Source organism: Chelonia mydas, chromosome 11 (genome assembly GCF_015237465.2).
Source record: "Chelonia mydas isolate rCheMyd1 chromosome 11, rCheMyd1.pri.v2, whole genome shotgun sequence".
NCBI classification, from domain to species: Eukaryota; Metazoa; Chordata; order Testudines; family Cheloniidae; genus Chelonia; species Chelonia mydas.
This window is the reverse complement of record NC_051251.2, coordinates 23738419-23756294: the sequence shown is the minus strand read 5'-3', so window position 1 is coordinate 23756294 and position 17876 is coordinate 23738419. Positions and strand designations below refer to the sequence as shown.

The 17876-nt window shown below is 38.8% G+C and overlaps 1 long non-coding RNA gene across 1 annotated transcript in view; it reads right to left on the bottom strand.

Moving 5' to 3' along the window:
* Window positions 1–924: 924 nt before the first annotated feature.
* Window positions 925–17876, bottom strand: part of LOC119567408 — a 31919-nt gene continuing 14967 nt past the window's right edge. Inside the window, exons 7-9 of the long non-coding RNA XR_006284922.1 lie at window positions 15585–15691; window positions 14990–15407; window positions 925–14004 (exon numbers count right to left, since the gene is read on the bottom strand). This is a non-coding gene — a long non-coding RNA (uncharacterized LOC119567408). The remainder of the gene's footprint in view (window positions 14005–14989; window positions 15408–15584; window positions 15692–17876) is intronic.

Genomic DNA, 17876 nt, shown 5'->3' with positions numbered 1-17876 from the left:
CCCATTCATCTTAATGGGGTGTTAAACTTGAAGCCTTATATTGAAGCGCCAACATTATAAAACTGTGCACTGCTCATCTCCATCCCAGAATCATCCTGTGAATGCTAATCAGGGTGGGTATATTTGTCACACCTTGGAGTTCCACTGATTTGATAGGAATAAGACTGCATGTCTCAATGTGCAATCAGAGATATAACAGATACATAAAGTGCTTACTGCCTTCCTAACAATGGAGCTAGAAGTAGTGTTTATATTACTTTCAACAAAAAGGGCCAGACTTTTGCAGTGCAGCTAGTGAAGTTTTGTGTGCTTTTCCCATAAAATGTGATGCGGTGGCAGGGAAGGTAGTTCAATTTAATAAAATTAATAAATATTTTTGAACCACCTGCAGTACCTTCTGTAATACAATGATCACTTGATGATTACCTGATCTGCTCATTCCCTCTGAAGCACTTGGCATTGGCCGCTCTCGGAAGACAGGATACTGGGCTAGATGGACCTTTGGTCTGACCCACTATGGCCGTTCTTATGTAATGATGCTTAGTCTAAAATACAGGAGGAGAATGAAAACTAAAACTCCAGAAGAAAATCCACAGATTTTCCTCAAATGTTCTGGAGGCTCTCCATTGATTCTACCTCTTTATGTAAATAAGATACTGATTAACAAGTATCATTGACTAAAGTATTTTTTTAATTCGGAGAGTGACTATAACCACATATATGGTGCACATCATTATCATAATCCTTAAATCATCATGAGCTCCTATTGATGCCTTCAAAATTCAGAATGCTCTCTCTCCACTTCTTTATATGTGACACCAGTTCTTATTGTGGCTTTTCTTTGTTTGCTTTATACCTGGGTCATGATTCATTGAGGCCCGAATTCTGCATCTGAAAAGTATTAAAGCACCTACTTAACTTTAAGCAGATATTTATGTAGATTTTAATAGGACTTAAGTTCTGTACATGCTTAAAGTTAAGTATGTGTAAGTTCTTTGCTTTATCAGGCCCTAAATCTCTCCAACAGACATGGTCCCTTCCATACTTGAAGGGCTACTTCTTTACTTATCTTAACAGTCTGCTACCCTGACTAGTGGAGTTTCCTATTCTGCACCACCTCTGCCTACTATCTCTACCTGCTCATCTCCTAAATGGTTTAAATCCTTACTGTCCATCCATATGATCTTCACGAGCCTCCTCAGGCATTTGTTTTCAAACCAATCCAAAATTCCTCTCATACTTTTAGTGTGTGCCAGGTTTCCACATCCCTATGCCAGAGTTAGCAGATTTGTATGGAAGAGATACCAATTCCATTAACAGTTAACATCTTTTAGTTTTACTCTGCTGAAAACCAGCTCACACAGCCAGCCACCCACAGACACACCCCTCTCCACTCCCATATCTACACACGCACACATTGTCTAATTAGGCAACTGGAGAGACCTCTATTTTGAAGCTGTGTCCTAAATATATCATGCATCTAACCCTGTTGCTGTGTTAAGCCAAACTTCTCTAGCCTTGTTAGGGTTAAATTGAAATCCCAAACCTAATAGAATCATTATTCTCTCTAGTTCCAACATTATGCCTGTTCTCTTTTCAGTTTTGATAGTGAAAACGGAGTAAGTACTTTACAGACATACTTTACAAAATAGGGATTCAAGGATAATACTAATTCTTTGATGAGTGATGGATACGAATGTGGACAATATTGAGGCTGATTCAGTGAAAATACATTATGTATCCTTTTTTTTCCAGATACATTTTGAGGCCCTTGTAATCATATTGAATCCGCTGTTTATATCTTCAGAAAAGAATCTGAAAAAAAATCTAGACTGAGAGAACCTTGCTAAGGGACAACCAAACTCAAATGACTTCTGAGGATGCTAACATTTCAAGATCACTTTCCTAAATATTTCTTAGTGCCAGCAATGACCCTCATGAACTAAATTTTGGGTTTGATATCAACTAGGGCACATTATCCCTGAAGAAACATCTTGATGGGGTCTGCCATGCAACCTTTTAATATTATTTTATGGCTGCTCCTTCAGTATAGTTCTAAATTCTAGGATTGTGGAATCCAGAAACTTGAAAAACCCACTTGACTGAAATCTGGTATGTTAGGTAAATATTGATTCTCATGAAAATATTGACTGTATACTCTGAAGACTTAAGTGGTGTGCAGTCTCTATGTACAGGTATGAATGTCACTCATGGTATGTAGTCCATTGTAAATGTTTAAATAATCTGTGAGATTTCAAATGTTTTGGGTAGCCTATTAATTTAGCATCATTTTTTATGAGAAAAGAAAATGTGACGGCTCTCAAAATAGAAGACGATCATTAGTAAATGATTAACACTAGTTTTACTTCTGCTGATCTTCTGGCAAGCCAACTGATCCATCTACCCCACGGACATGAGCAAGGTCAACTTCTAGTAAATAGGCCTCTCACAGCTGGGGAGACATCTTTTGTCATGGTAACAGTAAAGACTAAACATAGCTTTTAAAACTTTGTCAAATTTGCATACATATTGATTTTTTTCCCTTTGTGGAGCCAGGTTAATACAATCTGATACGTCACACAAGCAAGGGGTGACTCAATGAGCTTCATTTAATACTGCAGCCACTCCATGCCAAACATCTTTCCCTGTAAAACATTTTCCATCAAAACTGTCAGAGTACAGAATCCATCACAGGACCTGGGGCTAGCACGATCACTAAGGTTGCCCATAAAAAGCTACATATCCACAACAGATTTCACTATGGCTGGTTAAATGCCTTCAGCATTTAAATGTTGTTGAGTGAATCTGTTAAATAGGATGACGGGTGAGTGACCATTATGTACAAAGTCATTCAGCTAGGACTACACCCTCGGCTGAAAAATATGGCAAATGTATCAAAAGTGTAGTGATTTTCCCTCCAAGTTGTCTCTGCGGTCCCACAGAAAATCATGAAAAAATCTCTGCAGGATACCACAAATAATGCAATACATTTTATCTGATAACAGGTCTGCCCCGCTTCCATCAGCCAAAGGGGGCAAAAGAGACAATGTTTTATATCTCTTAAAATAAGTAAGTGTATTGCTTCCACAAATAGTATAAATCCCTTATCACTTTGGTTGTTTTTTCCCAAGTCAATACCATCCACGGTGGGGGGGGAGGGGGTTGTTCGGATGACATAATAGTTCCTTACCAATATCTGGACAACCATGTTTGCCTAACTTTCTCTCTCAGATCACTCAGTCCAACCCCTGTAGTCACCTAATAAGTTATACTGTATAAAGATCTATTTTGTTTTTTTGTGATTCATTAGTGTGGCTACAGCTTTGAAGATTTGGAATAACTTGATTAGAAATAACAAATGATATTTTACACTTCTACAGTACCATTCATCTCAATGCCAAAAACATTTGGCAAACTTTGTGCCTGATCCTAAGACCATCCAGCATTTCTCAAGATTTGTGTCTTTATACATACAGGGGTGGTTTCACTTACCAATGAAATTCAGCGACCTCTGGAAAAGAACATATCAGCTGTTTAACAGCATACATCAATACTGCACAATTATTTAGCACTAGAAATGGAAAATCCTGTATCCAATTAAAATTGCATTGGGAATTTATGTAGGCAGGATTTAATTACCCAAATTAGAATTTGCCAGAGACATCAGGGCTAAAACCCATACTGGTTCAGAATGGCCATATTTAATATTTTATATGTGACTAGGGGTTAAATCCAAAAGATCTTCTATAGTCAGTTATAAACCACTGAAAATTAAGAAAACAAGTTGTTTTCTAGTGATGCTGAAGAATGTTACAAAACATCAAAGACCTTGCCTTGTTGCGGACAATATAAAAATCAGACAATGACAGAAAAAAGATTTCCCAATCATCAAGCAATGAAACAGTAATGAGCATGGCAGTCATGGTCTCTGATTTCTTACATACAGTACATGGCACCATGGTAAATTTTGGTAACGGTAGATTCTGGCACATTTTAGATGGGGGAAGATTGACATAACTATAAAAAACATTGGTTTTAGTACACGATTTTAAATAATATAACATCACGTAACTCTTTACTGAGACTGATGATATTTTCCAAAAATTACAACACTCGTTTAAATGTTTATGGGCCAGATCCTTAGCTGGTATAAATCAACATACTTTAATTGTAGTCAGTAGAGCTACACCAGTTAATACCTAAGGATATGACCTTGGATATTTCTGTATCCACTTAATTCTGTGATAGAAACTATTTTCTCCAGAATCCAAATGGCTGTGAAGCGGATTCTGCTACTCTTATCACATTGAATAGACTGTTACTCTATAGAGAGATCCATTTACTTCAGTGGGAGTATTGTGCAACATGAGTACGAGTGGAAGAACAGAATTTTATTTTCCAGGTGGCATTTGCTTGTAGTAAAGAATTAATATCATCAGGATTACAAGATGCAAACAAGAATCTTCATATGTCCTGCTGTAATGCAGCTCCCATGATTGCTTCCAAAAGACAAATGACTTAAAACATGAAAGCAATAAAAATTAAATTCACCAGAGTCCCGTTGTGCCTGAGCTAGAAAATATGAATTCTGCATTAAGCATTTCTAATTTCAATGCTTGGGAACTGTTTTAAAGCGGTCTGCTAATTTGTAGCACTGTAACATGCATACTCCGACTGTTGCAGTGAGAGAAAGCACTTCCTCAATGGCACTGCACTAACAACTCCACTTTACTCACGGATAAGTCTAGGCAGTTTTCCACCTGTCCAGGCAGATAAATCAGCTGCATGAGGCACCAGACAGGTGAACTTGTCAAGCCTTGATATAGTCTTGATGCAAGTAAGTTGCTGTTTATGTTGAATATTTTCAGTTTAGGTTATGAATGAGATTCCCTCCTTCTTCCAAACACCTGTTTTGAAGTCTTCCAAGCTAATACTGTCCTTTTGACATCTGCCTTATTGCAAGTGTAATTTTTCTGTGACAGGTGAAGCTCTTAACCTGCTTCATTTCCAGCTTTCCCTTCCAGAGAACCTGTCTCTCCCTATCTTCCAGGTTCTTGATCTTCCTTCTTAGTTGCACCGACATCTTCTTGGGATGTTGACCTGCAGGCCTAAAAAACTTCAAAATCATTAAATAGCAGGAGAACTCCTACAAACTATATTTGATGGTTCTGCTTACCTCTCCTGCAGGCTTACTGAGTGCTATGCTTCCGTACTCTACATTCTTTCTCCACTTCCATCACATATTTCATCTGTTCAATGCAATTTGAAGTATTGTTGAACAATATGAATCATCTACACTTTTCATTGCCCGGTCAAGTCATAAAAATACCAAGCTGATACATTTGAAAAATATCCAAGGAACCAAATATTGAAAACTTCCCATGAAGACTATTAAAGAAATGTCAAGTGGATGTGATACTACGTCCCACTGCATCAAGTCATCTGAAAAAAGTGACATGACATAGTTGGAGGTTACATGATGTAATCTGGCACAACGTGGTGAATATGGAATGCTTGGGAAAACAAATCTTTTAAATTCAGTACTCAGTAGTAGCTATTTCACCAAAATTTATTAAAGCAAATGGGAAGAGGGTGGATGACAATGACCCACAACCCATAGACTTGTAGGTATATTTTTTACTGTGAAAGTGAATTATTTTCAGGTAGTTTAACATATCTCTGATTGTAATTACTTCTCAGACCAATATTATCCTTGAATATTTGACCTGAATAGCTCAATTTCTTTGTTTAAGAAGAGAGCCACTTGAGATTGGGGCAATATATGAAGAGAGCCAGGCTCAAGCACTGCAAATAATAATAAATAATAATAATAATGGAAGCTCTCTTTTTTTCTATTGCGTCAAAATCATAGTGTGAATTTTTTTTCCTGTGTCAGGAAATGCTCTTTTAAAATGTATCTTTAAGAAAGAAAGAATCATTCTTCAAATTGAAACCAGCATAAAATATTACCCCAAAAGACCTGGACTGATTCCTTTATAAATGAATAGAATGTTAGAACCATGGCAAAGGCAAATTGGCCTACAAGAAAACTGACAGCTTTATAGCCTATGTCTCTGATTGAAATGTTGGGAAATCTCTTGGCAATTCTCCCAGACATCCAGGTAGAACAGTGAGTTCACTGATTATGTTAACTAAAACAATCTGGCTTTGCACAAACGCACCTCAGGCCCAGCCAAGTGTGAAGGCTTATCAGCATGCCAGACCAAGAAAAAGACCTGTTTACCTGAGGAAAGTAGCTAAATGACTAGGCTTTGAGAAATAAAAACAGGAACATCAATGCTCAGATTTTTTTTTTTTAATATATAGCTTAGATGTGAAGGCAATGATTGAGCTCTCAGTGGGACGGTGTAGATGTTAAACAAGGGCACACTTTGGTCCAGTGTGTTTACTACCTTTAATAATAAGAATACCATAGTGATAAGTATGGTATTAAAACACATACAGAGAGAGAGAGAGAAAGAATAAACGTATTTCTATGAGAGAGAGACAGATTCTTAATAAATTAGGATAACATTAGGCCTTTTAGGGACAGCCTGGAGTATCGGGTGGCACTTAGCTGCACTACCTCAGAAATAGCCCTGGGAAGGAATTGACTCACAGTTCCTCCCTTCTTGCTCCAGGAGTGGGAGAAGGGAAATAACTTATTACAGCCTTGAAAATAAGGCCATTAGCTTCCCTAACTCACTTGTGTGCAGTCATCTCTTCTGACCAGCTTATCCTGGCTCCCCACATTCCCTGCCTCTTCACTTGCCCTGGTGCTACTCTCTTGCAGAGTCACAGTACATGTCATTCTAGTGCAGCTTCGCAGGCGTCGTGGGCCTTACTGCCTGCCAACCCTCCTCTCGTCTACATTACAGCTAATCAACATCCAGCCCCAAAACTACATATACGAGAAGTACAAGTGTTAAATTGTACCAAAGTTCAATTAAATAGCTGAGAGCAATGAATGCAATGTTCAGAATATTCCACAGAAGGGGGAAGAACCATTTCCATTACCTTTTAAAGATCAAATTAAAATTACAATAAATCCAAACCATACAGATTACAAAAGAAATGCTGCTGTTAAGTGACAACCTTTTGGGCTAAATCCATAACTTAATGTTATTTTAAACAGCACATAACCCAGAGAATTATGTTGATGTTTACATAAGCCTGTCTCTTGGAATCTGTGTATGTTTAGAATTCAGTTCGTAAATACATTTTGTTCTACTTCTCCATTAAACTCTCCATAGGTCTGTCTTTTAAAAAAAAAAAATCCTGTGTTGTGTTAAAAGATAACTACAGCAAGTTACAAATATGAAGAAAGTACCTCAAGTAATGCTCTTTCCCCAGAGATGCCCTTTGGTTGTAGTCAGTAATGCAATCAGATATCTAGGGTTATTTCAACTGCCTGCCAAAACATCACTCATGTCTATTAAAGTATCCTGAAAAACACCATTACATCAATTCCAGCAATGGTGTAATTATTCTTCTTTCTGGAATGTCTTCTGATGTGAGTCAGTCCACTTGAGTGGGATTTCATTGGAAAATGGCTTTAGGAATGTTTTAAATAAGGGAAGGATGGGGTGGGGCCCCCTTGCAGCAGGCTTTAAGGAACAGTTTCAAATCATATTTCATCAACCACTCAGCTACAGTGACCTAAGGTAAAACAGAATAATGCAGAGAGACAGGGAGTTCCACTCAGACTCGCTATCATAACAACACATAGGATAACTGCATCTTTCCAGAATAGTATTTCCCAAAGATATAGGGCCCAAACCAGCATTCCTTGCACACTGAAAATTAATTCATTCTGTGAACAAGGAATGCACAGTTGAGGTCATCATTATGACAAAAAACAAAACAAAAACACACTTAGGATTGTATTATTTGCATCATTGCTTAATAAGGTAAATTTGGATGTCTGCTTAGGAATGTGGTGCAACAACAGTCAGATATGCAGTAGAAGAAATAATAAAAGCAATTTATTTTATGTACTAATCAGTAGTAGTCACTTAGAATGGAGATATCATAGATAATATGGATAATCCACAAGGCACCACTCCAATCCATTATGGCTAGGTAAAGCGTGGCTCAGTTCTAAATGTGGCTTTACATATTGAGAATTAGCAAAGTGAACTTTATGTATGAAAAATCTGTAAGACAAATTCTGCCTTTGATTACACCAGTGTAAAGCCAAACTAACTTTTTTTATGTCACTGGCATAACAGAGGTGAATCTGGCCTTCTGCCTCCTCTTTTAACCTTGCAAACAGAAAAGTTTAACTTGATGAAATTCTGCTTCCCTATAAGAACTACAACACTGTCAGGAATAAAGCAGTATACTTTTGTAGTTGAGAAGGGTAAAGAACATTTAAACAACCTCTAAATAAACAAACAGGTCCAAATTCATCCCTGATGGAATGCAACTGTTTTTGATGGAGCTTCACCAGGGATGACCATGGACCATTGTCTTTTACATTTTTAAATTTTAAAAATCAAATTTTAAAGAGCACCACTTTATAAAATGTTCCTACTCAACTCCATGGAGCTACATCAATTCTGAAATATCATGGGTGAAATCCTGGCCCCATTGAAAGCCATGGCAAAACTCTCATTGACTTGGGTAGGACCAGGATTTCACCCTATATGAGGATGTATTTTCTTTTTGGTGGACACTCATAGCTTCTATGCTAGTGATTTTGCAGAGTTATTTGGGTACATCCTCACCATAAAGAGAAAAGGAGAAATTCTGCATCACCTGTGTCCTGCATGGTGTTGGGTATCAGAAGAAGGCCCTTCTAAAATCTCACTTCTTCTGTAAGTGTAAAAATTTTGTTGTCAAACTGAGAAGGAAAATCTGAAAAATCAGTGTATTTTTACTGAAACATTCATATTAGCAAGATTTTTTTTTCTTTAGTGAGTAATAATAATGAGATGCTGGTAACATGCATCTGAGGGTCTCATGGCACTTTACAAACATTAAGTAAATAAGGCCTTGATTGTCTCCTCTGCTTCTGTAAGCATAGAGGAGCATGGTCCAATAAAGCTGTCACTGAAGTATAGGGGTGTGAAGAGTTCCAGCTCTGTGGCACCATCCCCCAAATGCTCTATGATCCTAAGGAAGTTACTCTACTTCAGAGTCTTCCAGCACAGGATTTGGGGTATGGGAGTAGGTGATGGGGAAGAACAGCTCTCACTGGATGCATCCTTAATTCCCTTTGCATCCCTCCCTATTGCCTATGACAATGCCACACCCAAAGGAATTGCTCTGCCAACAAAGTTGAAGCCAGTGTAGCAAAGTAAAATGAATGCCCCTTTGCACAACTAGGCATTCACTTCCCCACAGATGTACAGAGTTGTGAGACTATATTCTCTTGCCCTACCCATAGGACAACTAAGCCTCTCCACTGAGTGGAAGATTTGGTTAAACCCTCTCCCCATAATCCCCAGAGTTTGCTGGTCATCTTGTCAACATCCCACAAATATTTTGGCAGGAAGGTATGATCTGACTTAAGCCTCGTAACTCACCTTTTAGGTATGCATCATTAAATCCATTTTACCAATGGACAAATGGAGGTACAGACAGTATGATAGCATTTTCATATATGTTTGCATTATATTTCTATTCATATATTGTATATCACAGTTTTATCTGTGTCATGTTTTCTTGAGTATTATAAAATTAAATACAAACTTTTTGAAAATAGTAAAAGCAGGAGATGTCCGGAGCCAACATGTGTGAAAATAAGATGGAGACAAGAGATGATGCACTGGTAAGCCTGAAAGGGTCTTTGCAAACTCTGAAAATCCAGCATCTTTCTTCAACTCCTAAGAAATGTAGTCACTCAAACTCATTCCAGTAAAACCTGTGATGCAATCCCACCTTCATTCTATACACAAATATATATTTTCTCTATATAGAATAATACAGTGGTCCCCATTAAAAAAATCAACATTTATAATCAGTTTTGTATGCACCTCTGTGTCTACCTATCCATCTCCCTCTCTTGGTTCTTATATCATGTCCATCAGAATAATCTCTGAACACCCGTGTGGAAATTGTTGGCAAATGTTCCATTTTTAAATGGCAGCTATACATTACATCACACCCAGAATTCCAGTGAACTCGTCGGTTTCTCACAGTTTAAATACACTGTAGATTCCTTTTCAGCTGAACATGTATTGAACTTAAAGTTAAAGTGAACAGGCAGTTCCTCATAATACTACCTCACACATGGGACAGCTTAATGGCATTGCAATTAATATATGCATAAGTACAACCTGCATTATCAGTGATAAAAGACAAGTTAACCACTTGATTACATATAATTACACAATATAAATTCCTGTAACCAATGCAAGCATGAGAGATAGCTTGTAACCTTTGCAGTATATAGGGAGGGTTCACTGTAGTTCCTTCCAAGCACACAGTTGATCTCCATTTGAGCATTTTCACACTAAACAAATATCAAAATGTTTATTAAAAATAACTTCTAGGGAAGTCACATGACCACATTTTCTGCTGGTATCGAGTGGTGACTTGAATAGGTGCTGCACTAATTTACTCCAGCAAAGAATTTGGCCCAGGATCTGTCTACAAATTAAGCAAAAAGTAGGGATATTTTAGTTTAGTTAAATAAAAATGGGGTGTCAAGAAAGGAGTATTGAAGAACTGTTGGTTTATGGAAATCAAGCATAGATGTCCTTAAATTAGAAAAATGAATATAGGTTTGAACAATCCTGGACTTTTTTAAGCACAGTCTTAGCATAGCTTTAACTCTGCAATTAATGGAAATAATTTAAAACTGTAAAACTCCAAAGAGTGAGGGGGGAAAAAAAACCTCACATACATGAAACCAGCAGATACAGAGCTATTTTGTACAGTTCAGTAGGCAAGCTAACATGAAGTTAATAGTGACAATTGTTTTAAATTGATTCAAATAACAAATACACATTTCAGAGATTATGAAGTTTTGCACTGCATTTTTCTTTTTATCTTTAAAAGAAAACAATACTAATAGTTTCCTTTTTCCTACACTCAATTACTATTTACTACTTTCTTGATGTGGACTTTCAAAATACAAAGAAGGTTTGGCAAGTTTTCAAAGTCTTTCTTCAAAGTCAGCTCTTAAGTACTTTTTATAAAAACATGAAGAATACTTCTTACTAAGGAGAATTGATAATGTACTGCTTTCATTATTTGTATATGAAATACTGTCAGATAAATGCACATGTATTCATTTGTTTGGACCTTCTCTGTTAACCTTGTGTATGAAATCAATTTAAGAAAATGAAATTGATCATAAGAGTCAGTAACATAACAATCCTTTCTACCAAAAACTGCTCCGGAGGTTATAGACTCAAATTTTCAAAGAAGAAAGTTACTGTATTTGCAAGTTTAGAGTCAAACTTGGCAGTTTTTCCAAACAGAGTGGTCAGAAGCAGGGAAAAAAATAAACATATGTTTCCAGGAATTTTTTTTCCAGCTATCATAGAAAATAATGGTACAAGTATGTCACAACCCTTTTAGAAAGTTATTTATGAAACCATATACATGAAAACAATTGAGCTAATTCATTGCTAATTCGTTAGTTGTTAATACTGATGCAGCATTTTTAAGATGTGAAGCACTTTATAAGTGCTGTGTGTTACTCTTTTGAGTTGTTAAAGGTAGATTTTAAAATTAAACATGAATCAAAGCAAGCTAACTATGACCTACCCTATACAACTACAATGTAAACTAATCAAATTGACTTTGTGTCATCCACAGAGAGTCACATAAATGGGTTTATGTACAACATCGGGCGGGGGAGGTCAAATTCAGAGGTGATTTGAAGGTATTGCAAAAGCACCTGTAAGCGTATGTGAGTGCAAGAGAATTTGTGTTGCTTACATACTGAGGGGCCTAAAAAAGGTACAAGTTAAAGTAGGCAACGGAAGACCAGCTTTTTATTTACACCTCCTTACACCTCTCAGTTACTTTTCCTACTGCACCTTTTTCATCTGGCCCCTCAGCAGGTGGTTTACAGCAGATTAGATTCCCTGGGCCAAAGTCATCCCTAGTTTGATTCAACTGACTTCAACAGAGTGACTTAAGACAAACAAGGGATTACTTTGGCCCAGGGAGTCTAAATTGATATAAACCAAACCTTATGACGTGCAATTCACATCACCTTTCCTATCACCTCTGAAGGGCACCCGTTTTGTAAAGACGTAGACTTAACTTCAGTATAATTGTAAGAATTGTAAATCATGTAGAATAATAGAATCATAGAAACATAGGCCTGGAAGGGACCTCAAGAGGTCATCTAATCCAGCCCCCTGCACTGAGGCAGGACCAAGTACTCCTTGAAAATAGCAATAATAAACAATATTAATACCTAACTCTTATATAGTCCTTGTTCAGCAAATGTATATATTTGACTGCATCCCTCTCCTCTGCACCTTTAATATGTCACTTGTCTTCTTAGTTTGTAAACTCAAGATAGGGACATGGGTGAAATCCTGTCCCCATTGAAGTCAAGAGGGTTTTTGAAATTGACTTCACTGGGGCCAGGATTTAACCCTGTTTCTTTGCATATGTTAGTAAAGAGTTTAGCACAGTGGGCCCTGATCCAGATTGTAGCCGCTGGATGTTACCATGATATACATGTTAAATAAGTTATCAGGAAAGCTGAGGTGCATGGAAGAGGAATTCTTATAATGAAATGTGGGTCTTCCCTCAGTGATCCCAAGGAGCCCCATTGTGCCTTTCAGTCACCTCATCATTCATTCCATGTGCCCTCCCTTAGAGAAAAAGTAACAGTCACTGAAATGACAGCAAGCCGCTTCTAAGGGCTTCACACTGCAAAACCTTACACATACAGTAATTCTTATTCCAGAAACTGGTCCCACTGACTTCATTAGCACTACTTATATGAGTAAGGATTACTTCAGGACTGGTAAAGAGGCAGCGTGGTCCAGTGAATAGGACACTAGAAAAAGGACACAGCAGACCTGGGCTCTATTCTGTATACCCATTCACAATGTGCAATTCATGCCACCTTAGATCTCACCTCGAAATGGCACCCTGTTTTGTAAAGACATGCACTTAACTCTTAAGTATAAATTGCAAATGTACTGAATCATAGATCTGGGCTCTGACTTGCTGTGTGACTTGGGCAAGTCACTTCACCTCTTTGTGTCCCTGTTTCTCCTCCCACCTTTTCTCTCTCTTGTCTATTTAGAGTGTAAGCTCTTTGGGGCAGGGACTGTCACAATGGGGCCCTGATCTCAGATGAGGCTCTACTGTAATGTGAACAGTGAGACTCTAAATCTGTAATGACACTGATGTGTGAAATCCTATTGCCTCCACCCATTACCCTTAACACTTACTTTCTTCTCCTACAGTTGAAAGTACCAGCTCTGCAGCACTGCTGGCTCCATCCCAAAAAGCCAGAGGTCACTTCAGAGCCAGTTCTACTAAGGGGAGATAGAAAGTGCTGTTCCCTGGGCCTTTTTCACTATTTTTTTTTTAATAAAAGCTAAACTGAAACTTATGCTAATTGAGAGCACAAAGTATTTCAAAGAGTTATAATATATTTGTATGACAGGAATTATGTTATGCATAATATAAACAGCTGTATTTAAGGAAGATAATAGTTTAGCTCCAGGAAGTAACTGCTTAAGAAGCACTCTCCACCCCTACCCCCCCCCCCCCCCGCAGTTAATGAAAATTAAACTTATGCATTATCATAGATAAGAGAAGATTAGAGGATGAAGTAACATACACTATTGGATTTGCTGCACCAAATTAATACTATAGGACTTTTTATTATCCAGTGTTTTCATACAAACTGGATCACAAAACATTGTACAGAGAGCAGCGGGAGGGAGGGAAGAAGAGGCAGAGGCACAGGAGAACAGATCCGGTATCAGCTGAGATTGAAAATGAAGCAGTAAGGCTGTACCATGAGGCAGGAGTTACAGAGTGGAAGACTCTCACACCAACAAAGGCAAAATTCTGAGAAGAGACAGGGAAACGGCTGGTGTTAAATGGACCAAATGAGGAAGGGAGTAAAAAAGACGAGGAGCCAAATTCTTCTCATGGTTGCACCAGTGCAAATCCACTGACATCAGTGGGCGTAACTGAGAATGGAGCCAAGCAACATAGCCTGGAATAAGCCCAGAAAGGGGTGGAAAACAAATAGGGTGATTCTGATCTGGAAGATGGAATGAATGGAGAGCTACTGGGGGAGCTGTTGGACAAGTTGTCCCTTAAGCTTTAAGAAAGCGACCTCTCTCCAAAAGACAAAAAACTGCATATATTCAGTTTTATAAAAGGAACGATGATGACAAATGCAGTCCTTAAAGCCCCATCACACAAGGAGTTGCTGGCACATCCATTTGTTATCTTCATGCAGTCTATTCTCCTTTTGATCTATGGGATATTTGGCATACAAGTCCCATTAGCATTAATAGAAGTTACCAGTCTCCCCTCACATTGTGAGAACAGACATCAGAGTGTTTTGTCCAAGGCAGGGGCTGAAAGCATGCTTGCAGATTCTACAGCATCCTTTCTGGACAGTGCCAGGCAGTTGCTAAGCCAGACACAGCAACACCCTCTGTTTTACATTACTCACCCCCAACTCTGTGCTAGTAGTCACCGGTATGCAGACTGATTAAGGCACGCCCTTCCCTCAGCAACTGCAGTTCATTACCTCTTCAAAGGAGTAAGGCACAAACCCATGCTGAACCCTGAAATACTGCAGTCATTCCACAAATGATTCCACCTTTTGCATAGCCAGAGCCCTCTGTGCACCAGCAACACAGAATGGCAGGATGCCTATCCATCATCAGCAGATGGGGAGCCACCTTACTGCTCTGCACTAACTGGAGTTAAAGAACCTATCCTACACCCATTTGTCTATCACACAGACTATATTTGCTTAGCCCACCCCTCCATTAATCAAATACATATGCACAATAATCAACCTATCCCTACTCACCTTGGCTATCAGACTGTCTCTGAGAATCAGGGGGCTCAGGGAATGCTAGCTGGTGTCCTTGCTCCCCCATTATCTTCCTGGTCCAGCATGCTTATGTCCTCCTAAACTTCACAGCTTCTATGTCCTCTTCTTTTCAGGGCTCCTTATTTCATGTATGTCTTTCCCCTCAGGCAAGGATCATGGCAATGCTGTGCAGCATAAACATACCTGGAACATCCTGCTAACCTTGTCAGAGGTGTAGGGTAATGTGCCACCAATCTCGGGCCAACATCTGAATCCCAGGTTGAGAATGCCAAACTCCAGCTCAAAGCCCATTCAGGTGGATCTGAGTTTACTGCTGTATGTGTGTCATGCAATCCTATTGCCTCCACATACTGCTGTTATGTGTGCCATGTTTTCTAAGTGTGCTCTTCATCTCCTAAGGGAAGGAGAGAGAGCATTTGTTAGCTAGATCATCAGTGGGAATGTACGTATGTGGAAGGACCAAGGGGTAGATGTTGTCCCCACCTCAAGAACCGTAGGTGGCCCCCTGACAGATGTGATTTCACTGTATGGGGAGCGGGGAGGATTTGGAAGTAAGGCAGAGGGTACTCACTTTTACATGGTGGAAGCTCAACTCCATGGTGGATATCTGTAAGACAGCATGCAGGAGGCCGAGTCAGGTGAGCCTGAGGACCCTCCTGTCTTTCTCTTAATTCTTGCCTGGGGGGTGGGAGGGGGGTTTAAAGCTTTCCTTCACTGTAGTGCATTTCCTCACTACCCAGTCCAGCTAAATGGGCTGGGTGCCGAATTGGTGCCTCTAAAACTGTATTAGCATTGCCAGCCTACACCCTGCAATAGAAACGGAACCAGGGCCTAATGCCTGGCTCTGTGACTGCTAACCCCACCACAACTTTTAAGATGATGAAAGACAATACATTCAGAACAAAATCAGAGAAGAGCTGTTTAGTTCCGAACGTTACAAAACCAACATGATGATTTCTGGATTTTTAACACCAGCTCAGACTCATAAAATACAAAAGATGAGATTAAATAAAACATTTCTTTCCAGCTTCCCCAGCAGGGAAACCCGTGCACAATTTAAAATAAAACTCTGTTTTTCCAGGCTTGCACAGTCTTGTGCAGACGTCAGAAGCGTGCAAACTAGACACACTTTTATCGAATTGCACCCTAAATTACTTTCAAAAACAGTTTCTTCATATTTGTTTGGTAGATTTTGCAGTCTCTTCCTCTTTTTCTATTTTCAGACAGCTTTGTCTAATGGGAAATGGATATACAAATTTAGATCTTTTTACAGTTACTAAGGCTTTAAAAACTGATCTGTAAAAAAGAATCCAGTGGGTAGGTGGAGGGTGGGGAACGGACACATATGTAACTTTGCTCTGTAATCCCTGCTAGAGAAAATGTTCAAATAGTCATTTTGAAAAGTTGCACTGAGTACATAGACAGCTGTTCCTCATACATACTGGGAATGTTTCTTTTAAATTCCTAAGGACACAAGAGTTTGATACAAAGCCAGTACCTCTAGAAATGGCAAAAACTAAATACACCCCATACTGATGCTTTCACTGTCCCAACAAACTCTCTCCCACAACTAAAACATTAAAACTTTTACCCCACATCCCACATTGTGAGATTAGGCCAATAACTAATGTTCTATCCAAGTAAAATACATTTTGTCATTGCTTGAAAATTTTACCTTTCACAGAAGTATAGTATTTCTGACCAGCAGGGAACATATGTCAACATTATCTATTATTACACAATGTCAGGACCAGAAAGGGAAGGTGGGTGGTGGATGTTAATAACAACTTAAGCGATTTTCTAAGAGAGGCATTTGAGAAGTACAAAGCCAGAAGTTTGAAATGTTTTTGTCTGATTGTAGCTGTGTCAGCAACCTGCCTCCTCCACTAGTGCAAACCTAATTCTGCCTGTGACCTAGTGCCCAGTTCTCTTTTTCAATCTGAGCCAACACTTTGCTAAACTGGAAAGTTTGAAAAATACCTTAGAAAACTTCTCTACCAAAGAAAGAAAAGAAAAACAAAAACATATGACTAGTCCCGATGAAAATGACTCCCACTCACTAAGGCAAACACTGTGATCATAAGAGATAGAAGGCTTCTTAATTTTTAGTATTATTTTTACTTTTAATATATTAGATCAACTATTTATGTTTCTTTTGTTTGTGTGTGTGTACTATTACTGTCTTTGGCTGTACAGTGCCTTCAAAATAAGAATAATTTAAGGACTCATCCTAAATGTGGGAAAGATTGGGCCAGTATGGCAGACTAGTAGGGGTGGAAGGATTATTAAGGCATGGGATCTGGTCCCTGTTCTGTCACAGATTTCCTGTGTGACCTTGGGCAAATCACTTATCCTCTCTGCACCTTCCTTCCCCATCTGTAAAATGTGGGGATAATAGCACTTCCCTACCTTGCAGTGGTACTGTGAGGATAAATACATTAAAGATTGTGAGGCATTCAGATACTACAGTAAAAAAGGCTATATAAATACCCAAGATAGAGAGATAGCAAACTGCAATGCATAATTACCACACTCGTGCAAGATTTAATTTGATAGGCAGATACAGAGTGCTGAAACAGCACACTCAGACCCTGGGGGTGGAAGTGCTTTGTGTTACTCAGAACCAGCTTCAGGAGCCTGCATCCTGGACTTTTCAGAGGCTCCCTGGGGCAGATTCACTGCCCTGCTGTACCATCTTTGCACCACTTAAGGGCTGCATTGGTCATTTTCAGGATGGCTCTGCAAACATTTCTGGCATCAATATTTGGGAGACTTTCCACCAACATCCTTGCAAACCCACAAAACATCACATGAACACTCACGGAAAATAAATCAAATCGGTCTCAAACAGCCCCATGAGTGT